The following is an 18,161-nucleotide window of genomic DNA, read 5'->3' as shown; positions in this document are numbered from 1 at the left end:
GATTTTTTCTGGCAACGTCAAGTCCAAGGTGGAGTCTGATCCAATCAGAGCAGCAGTTCGAAGTCGATGTGGAGCTGATTGCCATGTCGGACTGGAGTCCGGATAAGAATAAATTTCAGCTAGTATGGGGAACCACAAGGACGAGTCCGGATCCAACCCGGCTTCTACTCGTGATCGGCTCAACTCCAGCTCGCGCTGCAACACCGCGGCGACCGACCTCGATGACCCGGTTCAACTTCGGCTTGTGCCGCAATGTCCGCGTGCAGCAGCCACGAGTTCGACTACTTTAACTTCGCGAGAAGGCTCGGCGGCCCACCGGCGATCGCTTCGACTTCACGAGGACAATCGGTGGCCCGCCGCCGACTACTTCGACTACTCGTCTCGACTAGAAACTAGTCGAGGGCGAGCCTCACAGCAACGACTACATCAACTACTCGTCTCGACTTGAAAACTAGTCGGAATCAACTCCGACTAGTCGAGATTCATCAACAAACCATCGCAGCTCCATCAACGGGCTCCACAGCTTCGTCGACATTCGTCCGCGAATCAAGCTAAGTGACTTATACCTTTTCCGACTTATTCTTCACAGGATCGGCTACTTATCTGTGTACGCCTCCCAACGGGCATGAAACCCTCACAGGCTATACCATGATCGATTACTTCTCTATGTACGACTCTCGATGGGCACGAAACCCTTCGGAGCTACACATTGCCGACTACCTTTGTGCACCGCGCATCCTCTTTGTCGCATGACAACTTCTTCATCTTCTCTTAACGGTTGCTAAAGTACTCGGGTAGCACATGCCTTAATCCGTGAAACCTCGACTCTTCTGTAAGCCTGTGCTCCTACGCGTGCATGTGGCTAAGCTCCCTATGCTATGGTCTACGGCCATCAGGGATCAGGTGGTTAAATGTAATAGGCTAACTGCCCGGGGAAATTACATGGCTTAGCAAGAGTAAGACGCGAAATTTTTACACCGAATAAATTTTGGTCCCTTCATATTGTTACTAAGTACTACTCGGTATCTTCGTATTATGCTACATAATGTATGCATTTTCTTTTTTCAGATCAAGCTTCAGCAACAACCCTCCAGGCAGCACGGCGTGCCATCATAGTTTCGCTAGTTCCCAAGCTCGTTGGCTGGGCGGTGCACACTACTCGACATGCCTCCTTCGGCTCTCCTGGCTTGTAAGCTTGGGGGCTGGACGCCGCAAAACTACTCAAAGAAGATTCATATGAAGACTGAGAGTGCAGAAGAAACCTTAAGTCACCGCGCGGTTAAATAAACCAGCGGGAGGCTTACTTTCACTATGCAGAAAGCGAAGAGTTTTTCTCGGGATTTCAGAGTAACACCAATGCCATGATTCTTGGATCCTTTTTCCCAAACCTGGGAGATTTGGGTTCAAGGCTTGGGGGCTGCGGGGTACGTGGCATCGACTACTTATTTTTCGAATTTATTCGAAGAGTAGGTAAGGAGGATTCAAGCTTAATTTGACCCTCAGCCTGATTCTCCGATTCAACCTAAGGCTCGGGGGCTACTCCATATGGAGTGCGATTTTTAAATCGCACACCATAACAAAAATTGGGGGCATGAGCACCTCATAGCTTCGATGCAGCCAAGCAAGTACTCGAAGAAGGACTTCAAGACGAAGCTTCAGAAGAAGTCGAAGACTGCTTCGAAGGTACTCGATGAGCCTGCAGTACTCAGCTATGAAGAGCTCGGGGGCTTGTCAGACCCGGGGCCACGGGACTGGGTACATGACGTAGTTTAAAGAGTTTAAGAGATTAAGTCTGTCTTATCTCTTATTCATCTTGCTTATCTCTTGTTTATTCCGTTTAAATAAGAGATAAGACTAACCGATACAGGGGGAATCTGCTCGAGATATGTTCTGGTACGATTCCTTAGCTGGTATTGGTTAGTATCTTTGTAACCCTGGCCTCTCGGATATATAAGGGAGGTCAGGGACCCCTCTCAAAACGGAAGATCTCTAGGTCATTCTACACCAAAGGGAATACAAACCACCATACAGAACGTAGGGTGTTACGCTCCGTGCGGCCCGAACCTGTCTAAGTCTTGTGTTCCTTGCACCTTCGAGTTCCTGATCTCAGCGTCTCCTCACCCAAAACTTACCACCTTGGGTATATCCCTCGATGGGCAGTCGGTTAAACACCGACACCTGCTTATCGCCATCATTGGCGACCTCAGCGGGGGCATAGCGAGCTAGCTGGAGGAAACAATCATGGTATTCGGTCACCATCATAGCTCCCTGAAATGATAATCACCGGAAAAAGAGGATGGAAATTTACTCAGCATTTCTTATGACAAGGGTGGATTCGAGCTCAAAAGAAATTGCGGAAAGATTTTACTCTGATTTACCTGCTTAAGCGCAAGGAACTCCTTGTGCTTCATCTTCATCACTCCAGCAGGGATGTGGTGGTTTCTAAAACGCTCCCGGAACTGGACCCAAGTGAGGGCGTCGCGGTCCCGAGCTGCGTAGGACTCCCATCAATCGAGAGCTGAGCCTCGCAGCTGCCCCGCTGCGTACAGAACTCGCTCCTTGTCATCGCACTGAGCGACATCCAACTGGCGCTCCACCGAACGAAGCCAGTCGTCAGCCTGGAGTGGATCAGCTGCATGAGAGAACGTCGGCGGGTGACCCCTCAGAAAGTCCGCGCGCCTGTCGTATGGCTGCTGCGGTGGAGGAGGTGGCGGCTGAGCGTGGATCTGCTGCAGCGTCTGAACAGTGTTGTTCAGAGTGGCCATCATCTGCATCTGGAGCTGGAAGAACTGCTCCGGGGTCAGAGGTGGAGGCATCGGCAGCGGCTGGTCGGTACTCTGGTTGTTCTACCCCTGCTGGCCAGAATCGGTGCCGGTGCTCCTGATGTTCACCATCAGTTTGCAGCAGAGCGAAATTTATAAGAGATAGATATTGTACAATTTCCGGAAAGAAAACTCTGATAGGATAAAATAGAGAGAAAAGGATGTACGGTTTTACCCCCAACGTTCTAACTCAATTTTGATTATTTAATTCCAGTTTGCATTAAAGTCGTTTTGCCTGAACAAGTTTAACTTCTAAACTATGCAATCAACCAAAAATCCAAATAAAACATTTTGCACAATCACAAACATTCAATATTCAAACGTTAGTCAAGTTTATCACTCCACTCGACTAAAACAAACAGGCGCTCTAGCGTATTTTTGCAAAGGCATCCTAGACTTATGAGGATAGTCAGAAAATTGCAGGCCACGTGTACTGAAATTATCAGACTAATTCTCGGAAGAATGCGGAGAGGATTAGCAAAATCGAGGTTTAGAGCTCAAGGAATAGAAGCAGAAACGAATGTTTGAGTTTTGCGGAAGCAAGGCAAGAGAAAGGAAATCCCTAAACTTGTGACAGTTCATGTGTTTGTAAGCTAGGCTTATAATTTGATAGTGTGAAGTGTACGCTTGTTAAGTGTTAAACTTTTGTGTGTTTGTGTGAAATTTTCGAAAATTTAAAGTGCAAGTAAGAAGGGCATTTTTGTAATTACAAAAAAAAATAGGGTTGTTTCTGTAAAATGTATTTGAATAGGAGGAAATTTCAAAATAAAGGAAATATATTTTTCTTACTTTATGTCTTGTAAAAATATATATTTATCCAAAAGTTTCATTAGAAATGCGTGTGTTGAAGTATGTAAAAAGTTTGGGTAAAATGGTGATAATAAGGGTATTTATGTAATTTTATAAAAGAACAAGTCCTTTTATGCAAAATAGGTGATTTTACAAGAGTAACTTTCCAAAATTACTAGAAGTAAAAAGGTAATAATGTAACCAATCATGACTTACATAGCAACTTGCAAATAGGCCCAAGGTTATATGTAATTTACACTAACAATGACAAAGATTTTGTAAAATTCAAAGTTAGTCCAAGTCTTAAAATAAAATTTCATATTTTGAGTTTTGGAGTTCAAACCCTAAAACAAAGTTGTAGAACTTGAAAAGTTGTACAACTTTCATTTTGGTCACATTTATGTTTGAGCCCTAGAACAGTGGTTAAATTTGTTTTTACCAAGAGGTCCCCGTAATTTTCTAAAATTACAAACAAGTCCTCGGGAATTTCCCTTTCTCTTCTTCCTCCTCTCGCGCTGCTCTGTTTCACTGCTCTGCAACTCACCGCTGTTCCGATTGCCACCTCCTGCTGCAAAAATTCCACGCGCCACTATCTCCTCAGCTCCTTCTCCTCTGTTCTCTTATCACTAGCGTCTCCTTCCTTCCTCCTTTCACTGGCAGCACCATCCCAATCCTCATCCACTCCCTCTGCCTTATCTGTTCCCTGGCGTCTCCTCTCTTCTTCCTCCACCAGATGGTGCTCCTTTTCCCTGCCTCTATTTTTCTTCTCCACACGGCACCAAGTCAGGCAAGCAGCAGCGGCCAAGCAGCGGCCGGCGCTGGGGCAGCGCGCGCAGGCGGCAGCGCAGAGCGGGGGAGCGCACGCGGCTGCGGCCCACGCGAGCGGCGTGTGCGCGCAGCAGGCGCACAGGGGCGGTGCAGGCCCGGGCGGGGCGGCGGCCCACGGCAAGAGGCGCTCGGCGCGGGGGCAAGCAGGCCCAGGCGCGCGGGCGGCGCGGCCAGGAGCGCGCACAGGAGCCGGAGGCGCGCGGCTGGAGGCGAGCTTGGGCGGATCGGTGGCCCAGGCGAGCGCAGGGAGCAGCGGGCCAGCCGCGGCAGGCGGCCGCGCGGGCTGGCGGCGGCTCGGCTGGGCGCTGCGCGTGCGCGAGAGCCAGCGGCCAGGCGAGCTGATGCAGGCGCGCGGAGCGGCGGGGCCGAGGCAGCACAGGCGCGTGGTGCTCGGTTCGGCTCAGGAGCGAGCGGAGGCAGGTGCTGGCGGCGCGCTGGTGGAGCGAGCGGCAGCACAGGCGGGCGAGCAGCAGGCCCAGGAGCGGCTCGCGGGCATGCAGGTGCGCGTGGCGCGAGCAAGCGGAGGCCGAGCAGGCGCGGTTCGGTACGGCCGCAGGTGTGAGCGTGGCTGCGGCAGGCGGCCGTAGCCCAAGCGGCAGGCGGGCCGGTGGTGACCCAAGGCGGAGAGCGCTGGCGCGCAGAACAGCAGTGGTGAGAGCGAGCAGCGCAGCCAAGGGCGCTGATGCGGCTCAGGCGCGCGGATGCGCAGGAGCACACGCGAGCCGATGGCACGGCGCAAGCGCGCGAGGTGCGGGAGTGGGCGCGAAGGCTGTGGTGCGCGTGCCGGGCGAGTTGGTGGCGGCGTGTGCTGGCGTAGCACAGTGTGGATGCGCATAGGCGCGGTGCAAGAGCGGGTCCGGCAGTGCGGGTCATAGCGCGCTGGTGGACCGGATCGTGCGTGAGCTGCAGGGAAGCTTCAGCGGCCATAGTTGAAGTTAGTTAGGGAAGTGGTGCGTGGCGCTGATCTGCATGGGTGAGGCCGTGTTGCCCGGATGAGCGATTGGCTCATGGCGACGTCGAGCGGGTCTTGCGGATCATGGCGTGGAGGCCAGCTCTTGGCCGTCGTTGCGACCGGGGCGTTCGTCGCTGGAATTACTGTGCATCTCTTTCCTTGCGTTCGTGCGCGAGTGATCCGGAGAGGGAAAGTTCCTGGCTGTGTCAACATGTTCCCTCACGCAAGCACAACCGCAGCACAATAACGACGACGACGACCCCACAGTCGGCGATCCCGTCATGTCCCTCGCCACAACTGCAATGAGCTGCAGCGGATGGAACTCGCCATTACCGCCGGTGAGAAACTGAGGGCCTCTCTGTGAAATTCTTTTATTATTTCATGTGAGCAAAGCAGCTAACTTATAAAATTTTATAGGAAATGATATAAAAATTGTAAAATGTCAAATGAAGATGTCATGGAATCCTTGTGAGTAGATTTATGCAGTATGTGTATAATTTTGTATGTGTTAGTAGAAAAATCTTGCTTTAGACTTTTGCCTATACTTGTTAGGGTTAAATTCGTATCTGTAGTTGTACTGCTCCAATTGCAATGAATTACAATTCATTTATATAATCTTTCCAAGTTGTTGAAGAACAACATCCTTGGTAGGTTAGACATTTAGGTATGAATTTCTGAAGTTACCCGTCAGGTTTTGCTCATGTGCTGTGTAGTCCTTAATGTTTGTGATGTTTGGTTAACCTTTATTCATATAGATGCTCATGCCTTTACTTCAGTCTTGATTGCAATATTGTTAGAGCCCCTTCCTATATAAAGGTCCTAGTCTACCTCGTGTATCGACTACTTAGTTAATATACCTTTGTAACTAGGCTTAGCAATCGGCTACTAGTTCAGCCGATTTTCGATAGGCGTAACCCCATCGGCCATAAGCCTTTTGACTTCTTCCCTTTTGGCAAAAGTCCTTCGGCCCAATGTTAACCACCTTATCGGTCCGATCCGATGTTAATGCCCTGACCGACCTGGTCCGATTTAGACAACCACGCCGGTTATGCATTAATCAGTTATTTGTTAATATCATCAAACCACTTAAACACTGATTACTTTGGTTAACACTCCAGTCAAGAATCGGATAGGCACATCCAATAGAGAACGTATTTATCGGCTAAGCACGGCCAGTACAGCATAGGGGATCGGCTACTTGTGCCGACTCACAAATCTAACACATGCGCACATATTAGCTCAGCCAACGTTCACTCTCAACTAGTTTACCAATGCACAATCAAATTGTTACATACCCTGATCGGCTAGTATGCTGATGTTTACAAATCGACTAAATTGCTAAAAACATAAATCAGCTATGCCGATGTGCACAGTGATCAACTAACCCTCCGATTTAGATAACGTATCGGCTGCACATAGTCGACGTATCGGAGATACACACACGATCTTAGAGTTCTGTTATCCACTGACCTAAGCCAATTCCAGTTGTTTCCCATAGCGGTCAAATATGACCGGTCAATCCTTAGTTTTCCTATCCTTATCCACACACTGTTATCAGCCGATTTATCGGCTGAGAGATCGGCTATATGCTTACCGGTTACATACCCTCAACCACATCCTCTTTAGTCTAATTCCACACTTATGGTCTCACCAACCTAGTTAAATATTAGTGTTCTGTTACACTTAATTCTTGAAATAGGTCTAACTTAGATAATCCCATCGGCTGTACGGCACTCAATTGTTGTGTTGACATAATCCAGCCGATGCAACCACGTCTAATTACCTAAGATAACACTTAAGCACATCGTAGTTAGGCACAGCCAGTGCAGAGTAGGACAATCAGCTACACAGCTGATATGCCCCAGTAGATATAAGAGAACGTTAAGGATGAAAACCGGCTACACAGCTAATTCACCAATCGGCTGAATACGCTGAGACACAGACCGTACGGTTACATAGTTCGACTAGTCTATCAATACACCATCGGCTAGTTACTTGCTTTAGTCAACTAGCTATGCCGATACATCACTCGACTAATTCTACCCGATGTATAAATCGGCGAATGTGCCGATACACTAAATCGGCTAGAAGGTCAAATCACTGATCGACTAGTTTTGCTAAAGCATGGATCCGCTATACTGATACGCACGCGATCAGTTAAGTACGCCGATGCTCACACAGATTAGCTAGGACACAGCCGCTTTAGGAAACATCCCTCTACTAAAGTGATCGATGTTTTCATCGATCAATTAGAAAACCAGTGCACCTGTCAATCGGCTACCCAGACCAAAGTACACAACCCTAGATCAATAAGATTGTACAGTAGACACGCCTCTATTAGACACGACCAAAGCACATCAGTCAGCTAAACCTGATTCATCCTCATCGGGTAAGGCCAAGACCTATACACCAACCAATTAGATAACCAAACATACTACCTAATGAAGTTAGTATAAATGTTTAGGGTAACCCACCCCGTTGCTTAACGTAACTAGTTAGTTTGGTTGATACCCGATAAATGACTGCCCAGTACAGGGTAGTTAGGTTATTTGTCGAAATGTAATGTTCTTTTATTTGGATTGCAACTATATTGTGAATTGAAATAAAAATGTATGCATTCATTGAACTCCATCTTGCATATCATATAGACTCGACCACTCTCGCCGATGGAGATTATCAACTGATTTCGGAACCAGAAGGAATTTGTTCTGAAGATTCCGAGAACTTCGTCGCGGAATTATCTGAAGCCCTGAACCAAAGTTCAGAAGATCTTAACTTTATTGACTTCAGCCCCACCAGTAAAGGCAAGCCCCGGACATAACCCCTACTTTATTACACTGCAACCTATATTATTTATATATCTTTATGCATTAGGTTCTTAGGAGTTGTTTGGAAACTTTAGTTGCATTGTTCCAGGAACCAATGTATTGAACACTAGAACTCGAGTCCGACTAGCTGCTATGCTAATAGGGCCGGTAGAAGTCGGGTGATTTCCTATCACTCGCGCGATATAGGAGTTGTAATGTTTACATTCCTGTTATCACTATAAGGATGACGGATGGGAGTTTGCGAGGTATCATGGTTGAGATGATACCCCGTCTGTGTTATTGAATTGGATAAGGTCGCGGTGTGTGGTAGCGGTGGTTAAGCGTTTGAAAGTACTAGCCACATGCCGTGAAATATGGTAAGCGGTAAGCCTAGTAACCGATCGGCCCGAGGAGTGGACATACCCCCCACCACATGTATTTGCTTCTTTGGGTTACTTTGTTCGACGTGTAGGCATACGTGTTGCTGGGCAACCAGGAGTACGGGTTTTGTAGTCGCGCTACAGACGTACGTCCTGCACTTTGGAAGTGCGTATGACCTGCAGTCGCTTGTGGTGGATCTGATCCACGAGTCGGAATGAAAGGTAAACGGTTGCTTCGGAACGACCCCGTGGTGTTCCAAGCGTGTGTGTTAGGTTTACCCTTGCAAGGTTGAATCTCGATTCAGGAATCGTCCGCCTCTCACGATGAATGAGACTGCTTACCCCCTTTATCACATAGAGTAACAAGAGCAACTTTGTGATTATGAAAGATGATGTTTGGTTAAAGATTCTACCATGTTTGAGTAGTTATAGGTGCTTACCTAGAATGGTTAATCCACTAGAATCTGAAAGCTAAAAGTTGAAAATAAGGATCTACTCTTTGTTGCTTTTCAGCTGAAAACTCTACCCAAAGCTAAAAGCCTTCATAAGTCTAGTTACATGGCTAAGTATACCATGAGACGGGTAAGCCTTGCTGAGTATTAGTATACTCAGCCTTGCTAGTTGAATGTTTTTCAGGTGATATCTGTGAAGACCCTACTCTTTCCTTGCCTTGGCCCTGTGCTCTTCCAGATGATTGGTCCGTGGAATGGGATCCATCCCCGGCCAGCACTGGTGATATCGAGTGATGTCATTGTGACAGTTCGTGTGTTTGTAAACTAGGCATGTATTTTGTTAGTGTGAAATATGTGTTTGTTTGTATAAAGCTTATGTGTGTTTATGTGAAGCTTTTGAAAATTTAAAGTGCAAATAAAAAGGGTATTTTTGTAATTACAGAAAAACCTAGGGTTGTTTTTGCAAAATGTAATTGGATTAGGGTAATTTCAAAATAAGTGAAAGGTGGTTTTGTAAACATGTTTTCCTTATTTTATCTCTTGCAAAAATATATATTTATTTACCCAAAAGTTGCATTTGAAATGCATATGTTGAAGTGGGTAAAAATTTTGGGTAAAGTGGTAAAAATAAGGGTATTTATGTGATTTTATAAAAGTACAAGTCCTTTTATGCAAATGTTTGATTTACAAAAGTAACTTTAAAATTTACTTAGGGCTAAAGTGTAAAAGTGCAAGTCATCATGGCATGTCTATCCAACCATTATGACGAGTTTATCCCGTCATTATGACGTGTCATAAATGCTTGCATTTAGGTCCTGAATTTTATAAAATTACGCTTTTGGGACAAAAGCAATTCAAATTCGACTTTTGTTCAAAGATTCATATGTAAAAATATAAGTTTTGAGTTTTTGAACTTGAGCCCTAAAGCAATGTTGTAGAGTTTGAAAAACTCTCCAACTTTCGTTTTGGGCATTTCTTCATTCGGGTTTTAAATCAATGGGAAATTTTGTTTTACAACCAGGCCCCTGCAGTTTTCGGAAATTACGCAAAGGTCCTTGGGGAAAGCTGTTCATCTTTCTCCTCTCTTTCTTTTCTTCCCTGGCGTCTCTGCCTTATCCTCTTTTCCACCGGCGGCAGCAGCACCAAAACACTCTTTTTCTTCCTCTGTTCTCCTTCCTGTTGATCCCTCTTCTCCAAGCATGGGCGCTCGGGCAAGCCCCAGGCAGCAGCAGGCCCGGCAGCGCCAGGCGCCTGGGCATGCGGATACGCTGGGCGAGCGCCCGAGGCGGGGCGAGCCAGCGCGGGGCACGCAGCAGCTGGCGGCGCGGCTCGGCGCAGATGCGCGCGAGCGCGCGCGGCTCAGGCGGCGGCCCGCGGGAGCCGGAGGCTAGCGGCCGCTCGCGGCGCGCGCAAGCTGGCGGCGGCGGCTCGGGCAGGCGGAGGCCGGCGCTGGCGGGCGAGCGGGCCCAGATGGCGCGGCCCGAGGCAGGTGGCGCGGCCCCGGAGCGCTGGCGGGGCGGCGCCCAGGCGGTTGCAGGCAGGGCGCGCAGCACGGCTCAGCGCGCGGGAACAGGCGGCCCAGGAGTGCGGAGGTGGTTCGGTTGGTGCGGAAGTAGTGCCGGGCAAGTGCAACAGTTGTGGCGTGAGAGAGAAAGAGCAGGAGCTGGGCGGCACAGGAGGAATGGGTGCGCGAGAGTAGAGCACGCGAGCGACGACCGCAGCCGAGTTGTCACGAACGGCTCCGGCATGAGCTGATGCGGCACGATGCAAGCGAACCGGCATCGAGCGAGTACGGGAACAAGAGCGGCATGGTTTTGGCGGTGCAGGAGCTCACGTGCTGAAGAGCCGGTTCAGGTGCTGGAGTGACAAGAACGTGAGCGACGTCGAGCGGGTGGCGCGAGCATGCGCGCGGCGACGTGCGGGAGTTGGCGGTGTGGGCAGCTGTTGAGCGACCGGAGCAGAGCAGGCCTATGGGCATGAGCAGGTGATACTGGAGTACGACATGCCGAGCAACGGCACGCGCAGCAGGAGTTACGGTGGAGGGTTTCTGCGCGAGATGTGGGAACACGGTGACATCGGCCCTAGCTACGCCACGGAAATATCTGATGATGCAAGAGTGGCCGTGTCGAGGACGCGAGCTCGCTCGCTCGCGAGATGCGCGAGGGGCGGCGAGCCAGAAGAAAAGATGGCGAAGCAAAGGCGATGGTTATAGCGCAGCGAATTCGGGAGGAGTAGCCGTACAGCGGCCAGGTGATCAGGGCAGAAGTAACGCGGCGCGGGTTCGACGCGCAGCGTATGACCGGCGGCGGTGGTAGACCGGTTCTGAGGGCGTCACAGCGGATGGAGAGGACGGCGGAGTTACAGAACCCGGAGGTCTGAGCGAAGTTGAACCAGCGCGTTCGCGAGTGCGAGCGGAAGCGTTCTACCGGTGGCCGACTTAGCTCGTGAGCAGGAAAACCCTAGGGTTCGCGGAGAAGTCAGTATAGCGAACCCATTCGGCTCCATCGTCTCATCCTATAAGTCCACGACGTCCAGCAACTTCTATTCCTCGTCGATCGCCGAGCAAGACCACAACACCTCAAGAAAGCTCGTGAACCCTCTCATCGAGCTCTTCCCATCGCCAATCTTGTTCGCCACGGAAAATCACTTTCCGTCTGTTCTTCTCCACAACCAAGGTCTACCCTAATTCTTTGAATCTTTCTAGTGCCGGCGATTCCTTTGCCGGAATATCGTCATTAACTTCCTGTTAACTGTTTTCCCGGACCAGTGACTTGATTGCTATGTTTTAGAAAGTTCTAGGGTGTCCTTTGTAAAATCTTCAAAACTTTCTTTGTTTCAAATCGGTGAACTTCTATATTTCATAGATTTTCATAAGAAGTTCATACAAATGTAAAATCAGTTTCGTTTGAAACCCTAAGTCAAAACCTATAAGTTTATTGTTGTGATCTTGAGTGAAAGTCTTTAATGTGTGGTTTAGGTCAAATGTTAGAGAATGAATGTTTTATTGTGCCTTATATTGTATGCTTGTGTTATAGCTAGAAGATAAATTATAGGGTGTATGTTTTAAGTGGAGAAGTGTGATAGTTAGTTAATCCTATCACCCTAGAGCTCATATCCCTATTATCAAGACATTGTCCTCGTCTTGATTGCCGTTTCTTTAGGTTCCTTGTCGTATAAGGATCCCCGTTAGTTCTTGTGCGTCTGCTGCTTAGCCAAAACATCTCTGCGGCTATGCTTCAGCGTTGGCTATCAGTTCAGCTGCTAAGCATCCGCTTTCCTTGAGTCTAGGATGTTTCTGTATAACAGCAGTCAGTCGATACTTCTGTCATCGACCGATTAGCTGATATGGTTGTTACCTTTCTAGTATCGGCTACTGCCGATACAATTCTTTTGATCTGTTCTGTATCGACTGCACAGAGTCGATGTATCGGAGAAACACACACGATCTTAGGGTTTTTGCCATCGGCCGACCCAAGCCGATTTTGATTGCTTTTCCATATCGGTCAAACACGGCCGATCGATCCCTAATTTCCCCATCCATATCCACACACTTCTATCAGTCGATTTATCGACTGAGAGATCGGCTATCTATACTTATCGGTCACACACCCTTAACCACACTCCATTCGGCTATGCGTCACTCAATAGTTGTGCTGACGTAATCGAGTCGATACAACCACACCTAGTTACCTAGAAAAACACTTAAGCACATCTCAGTTAAGACAACTGCTTTAGGAATCATCCTTCTGCCAAAGTAATCGATGCTTCCATCGATCGTCTAGGAACCCGATACACTCGTCAATCAGCTAAACCCTCGTTGTTTCCAACCAGCTCTGTTGTAACTCTCAACATGTAGCTTATTCTGATTAATTATCTCCCTAAAGCTTCACCTAAGTTTAGTTTCAGATCTCTTTTGATTGTTATGTGAGTAGCTTGTTAAATGAATGTTGAATTGCAACTTTGTTGTGAAGTAAAATAGTTTTGTGTGCACATTTGAATGTAATGTTGCATTACATGTAGATACGACTACTTTCAGCAACGGTACCTGCGAGATCCCCCAGAAGTCTACGGAGGATGTTCCTGAAGACCAAATGAACGTCACCAAGGAATTAACTGAAGCCCCGAACCAAAGTTCGGAAGATGTTAACATTTCTGACTTCAGTCCCACCAGTAAAGGCAAGCCCCGGACATAACCTACTACTTTTATTACACTGCAATCTACATCTATTTACGTATTCTATGCATTAAGTTCTTAGGAATTGCTTGAAACCCTAGATGCATTCTCCTAGGAACCAATGTGATGGATACTAGCTCTTGAGTCCGACTAGCTGCTATGCTATTAAGGCCGGTAGAAGTCGGGTGATTTCCTGTCACTCGCGCGATATAGGAGTTGTAATGTTTACATTTCTGTTATCACTATAAGGATATCGGACGGGAGTTCTGTGAGGTATCATGGTTGAGGTGATACCCCGTCTGTGTTGTTGAATCTGTTAAGGTCGCAGCGTGTGGAAGTGCGGGTTAAGTGTTTGAAAGTACTAACCACATGCCGCGAAATATGGTAAGCGGTAAGCCTAGTAACCAATCGGCCCGAGGAGTGGACATACCTCCCACCACTCGTTTTGCTTCTTCTGGTTACTTATGTTCGACTGAGGAAATACGTGTTGCAAGGGCAACCAGGAGTACGGGTTTTGTAGTCGCGCTACAGACGTATGTCCTGCACGAGTGATGTGCGTATGTTCCTGCAGTCGCTTGTGGTGGCTCTGATCCACGAGTCGGAATGAAAGGTAAACGGTTGCTTCGGAACAACCCTGTGGTGTTCCAAGCGTGTGAGTTAGGTTTACCTTGCAAGGTTGAATCTCGATTCAGGAATCGTCCGCCTCTCACGATGAAATGAGACTGCTTATCCCCTTTTCCACATAGAGTAACAAGAGCAATATTATGGTTATCAAAGATGATGTTTGACCAAAGATTATACCATGCTTGCTTAGTTATAGGTGCTTACCTAGAATGGATAATTAACTAGAATCTGAAAGCTAAAACTTGAAGTTAAGGATCTACTCTTAGTTGCTTTTCAGCTGATACTAAACCCAGAGCTGTTATAAGCCTTCATGAGTCTAGTTATGGGCTAAGTATACCCAATTCCGGGTAAGCCTTGCTGAGTATTAGTATACTCAGCCTTGCTAGTTGTATGTTTTTCAGGTGACATCTGTGAAGACCCTACTCTTCCCTGCCTTGGCCCTGTGCTCTTCCAGAAGGTTGGTCCGTGGAATGGAATCCGTCCTCGGCCAACATTGGTGATACCGAGTGATGTCGTGCCTGGGCTTAGCATGACATCCGTCTTGTCGACGTGCTATAGATCATCGCGTATGTTTTCCGCTGCTAAAGGTCTTAGCTTAAATAGTTTGTATTGTTTTCTCTAAGTTTGAAACTTTGTACTACTTTTATATCTCTTGTAATGTAATCCCATGTTATGTAAATTGTGATGGTGATTGTATCTCTGGACTCACCTTCGTGTGAGGTAACCTTATTTGATCCTGTGTATCGGTGGTTTATCGGGACGTTACCCGACAGGCCAAGGGATTATACCGTTTGAAGCACGTTGGAGCCCTCTGTAGTGGACTCGCGTACTTGAGCCGGTATAATTCAGGTTGGTTCTGCCACAGCTGGTATCAGAGCTATAAGGTTACCCTGGAGATACATTTTACCTTAAAAATGATTTCAGTATAAAAATTTGACCAACAAAGTATTTGGCAAAACTACGTTGGTCTCGTTAAGGATTATGAATAGTACGTAAGGCCCTAGGGTAATGTTTATAAGGGAAATTGAGGTGGCTATAGTATATATATAATCCTAACTACCAGCATTATTTTTCTATCAAAACTTAAATTCATGCACAACCCAACCTTACTTTCTGTAACGACATCTTCGATCGTGAGGTAAGGAGGTAAGGATCCTCAGCCAACTGAGGGAGCTTGGCCTTCCCGTCGGTGATGCGAACCGAACGCTGTTTCTCAAGCAGTGGCCTACTTGAGATGCTGCCAATGTACCAACCTCGGTTGACTACATTGGGAGTATATGGTTCGGCGCAGGATATGGCGATCGCTGTTCATATCCCCGCATTTTGCGGTACCCCCCGTGAATACGTTGTCTCGACGACGTATGTTAACGTTGTCTGTACGGCGGTAATTGTACAGATGCTGTTTCTATAGTGAACAGTAATGAATGGGAACGCTTTCATGACATGCTGGCATGAAAGGTTCAGTATATACATACTGTGTTTTCTGCAGGTACGCTAACCTCGTTACGTAAGTTTGAACGTAAGAACGACTAGTATATATATAGGGAGAGACGTATGTATATTGTGCCACCGTACCTAACCACGTAAGACCAAGACTACTTGGCAGTTATTTTTGTTTGTGAGGACGATAGAACGTGCATGCATCATGTTATCTTGGATTGACCTGATTGTCTTGGTTGTTACGTTGATGAACTGAAATATGTGCTTGTATCTGAATGCTTGTTTTGACTTTGTGTGGTAGGAGCCGACATAATCTGCTAGGCTGACCTAAAGTGAGAAAGTCTTTTGTGAATCCCATGGGATGGGTCATGTTTAGACCCTATCACCGATCTTAGCTTGACAGTATCAAACCCTTGATCTTGCTTTTCCTTGAGGGTTAAATCTTGATAGTTGTCAGCAAACCCTTGGATCCATTATTCAGTGACTCATCTGTCCTCTCTCCATGTTGTACCATATCTTATTGGCTATTCTGGTTACAACATCTGAAAGTTGCACCTTCAATTTTTGCTCAGATGATTTTGGATAAATTAAAAAGATGTATGACAATAATTACTTTTTGGATACAATTCTCCCAGCAAAAGTCATGCATTATAACATGTACCATTTTTGGTCAGTGCCTGGTGTTGCATCATCAGCGAAAATCCGTAGACTGACTAACGGGTGTATTCAGTACAGCTTTAGGTTGTCTTCGGCTTCTTAAGACCTATCTTGCTGCTGTTGGCACTATAGGGTTGCTATTCCTCTCTTGTGGTGGTGTTTAATCACATGATCATGTTGCCGTGTCGGAACCTAAGGCCTCATGTGTGCTGCAGCCATATGATTGAGCCATTAGGGGCGCACTGGCGACTAGGTCTATGTGACGTAACCCCACTGCAATCTCTTCTTATGCAACCTTACTAGTGTCCTAACTTTTGATCCTCGTTTAAGGATATAGACTTACCCAGGTGTTAGTCATGAGAGAACGGTTGTAGAGTGCGAGTCCTGTGCATCATCAACTCATGAGGATATGCATCATACTTTATGCATTTCTTACATGCATACATTGCAAGCATCATCATTCTTGCATCATGATGTATGCATCATTTGGTCAACAGCATGGTAATTGCATTGTGTCATATGCACCATTTCGATTATGCATAGAATCCTCCGTCTTCATGATGCATCATCATTGCAATCATACATCTCAACAGTGCATCACATTCATAGTTACATATCGAGCATTGCACTCTGAATTGGAGCATTTTGTCATTATCCCTTGATTACATCGGCATAAATAGGCATGTTTTGCAATCAACATCATCTAAATTATTCAGGTAATAAATTCTGAGCAGGAATGTCTCAAACATCATTTATCAATCCCTTGTACTATCCTTACTTGTTATCCATGAGTTTTGTGATGAATGTCACCGACATTTATCGTCCTCATGTTGTGATCGTAGCTCTATAAGAACTTGATCACCTTTTTCTTTCTTATTTTGTCATACTTATCCATGAACAATCTATCTATGTTCTCGTCATACTCATCTCGTCATACTCCAACGGCTTTTATCCTCAACCTCAAGATTCTTTGGTGTGATTGCTTCCTACCACTTTTAATTTGTGACTTGCTTCTCTTCCCTTAAGAATCTTTCGTCCGAATCTCGGGACGAGATTCTTTTTAGGGGGGAGGGCTGTGACAGTTCGTGTGTTTGTAAACTAGGCATGTATTTTGTTAGTGTGAAATATGTGTTTGTTTGTATAAAGCTTATGTGTGTTTATGTGAAGCTTTTGAAAATTTAAAGTGCAAATAAAAAGGGTATTTTTGTAATTACAGAAAAACCTAGGGTTGTTTTTGCAAAATGTAATTGGATTAGGGTAATTTCAAAATAAGTGAAAGGTGGTTTTGTAAACATGTTTTCCTTATTTTATCTCTTGCAAAAATATATATTTATTTACCCAAAAGTTGCATTTGAAATGCATATGTTGAAGTGGGTAAAAATTTTGGGTAAAGTGGTAAAAATAAGGGTATTTATGTGATTTTATAAAAGTACAAGTCCTTTTATGCAAATGTTTGATTTACAAAAGTAACTTTAAAATTTACTTAGGGCTAAAGTGTAAAAGTGCAAGTCATCATGGCATGTCTATCCAACCATTATGACGAGTTTATCCCGTCATTATGACGTGTCATAAATGCTTGCATTTAGGTCCTGAATTTTATAAAATTACGCTTTTGGGACAAAAGCAATTCAAATTCGACTTTTGTTCAAAGATTCATATGTAAAAATATAAGTTTTGAGTTTTTGAACTTGAGCCCTAAAGCAATGTTGTAGAGTTTGAAAAACTCTCCAACTTTCGTTTTGGGCATTTCTTCATTCGGGTTTTAAATCAATGGGAAATTTTGTTTTACAACCAGGCCCCTGCAGTTTTCGGAAATTACGCAAAGGTCCTTGGGGAAAGCTGTTCATCTTTCTCCTCTCTTTCTTTTCTTCCCTGGCGTCTCTGCCTTATCCTCTTTTCCACCGGCGGCAGCAGCACCAAAACACTCTTTTTCTTCCTCTGTTCTCCTTCCTGTTGATCCCTCTTCTCCAAGCATGGGCGCTCGGGCAAGCCCCAGGCAGCAGCAGGCCCGGCAGCGCCAGGCGCCTGGGCATGCGGATACGCTGGGCGAGCGCCCGAGGCGGGGCGAGCCAGCGCGGGGCACGCAGCAGCTGGCGGCGCGGCTCGGCGCAGATGCGCGCGAGCGCGCGCGGCTCAGGCGGCGGCCCGCGGGAGCCGGAGGCTAGCGGCCGCTCGCGGCGCGCGCAAGCTGGCGGCGGCGGCTCGGGCAGGCGGAGGCCGGCGCTGGCGGGCGAGC

Source organism: Panicum hallii, chromosome 5, assembly GCF_002211085.1.
Source record: "Panicum hallii strain FIL2 chromosome 5, PHallii_v3.1, whole genome shotgun sequence".
Lineage (NCBI taxonomy): Eukaryota > Viridiplantae > Streptophyta > Magnoliopsida > Poales > Poaceae > Panicum > Panicum hallii.
Note: the sequence above shows the minus strand (reverse complement) of the source record.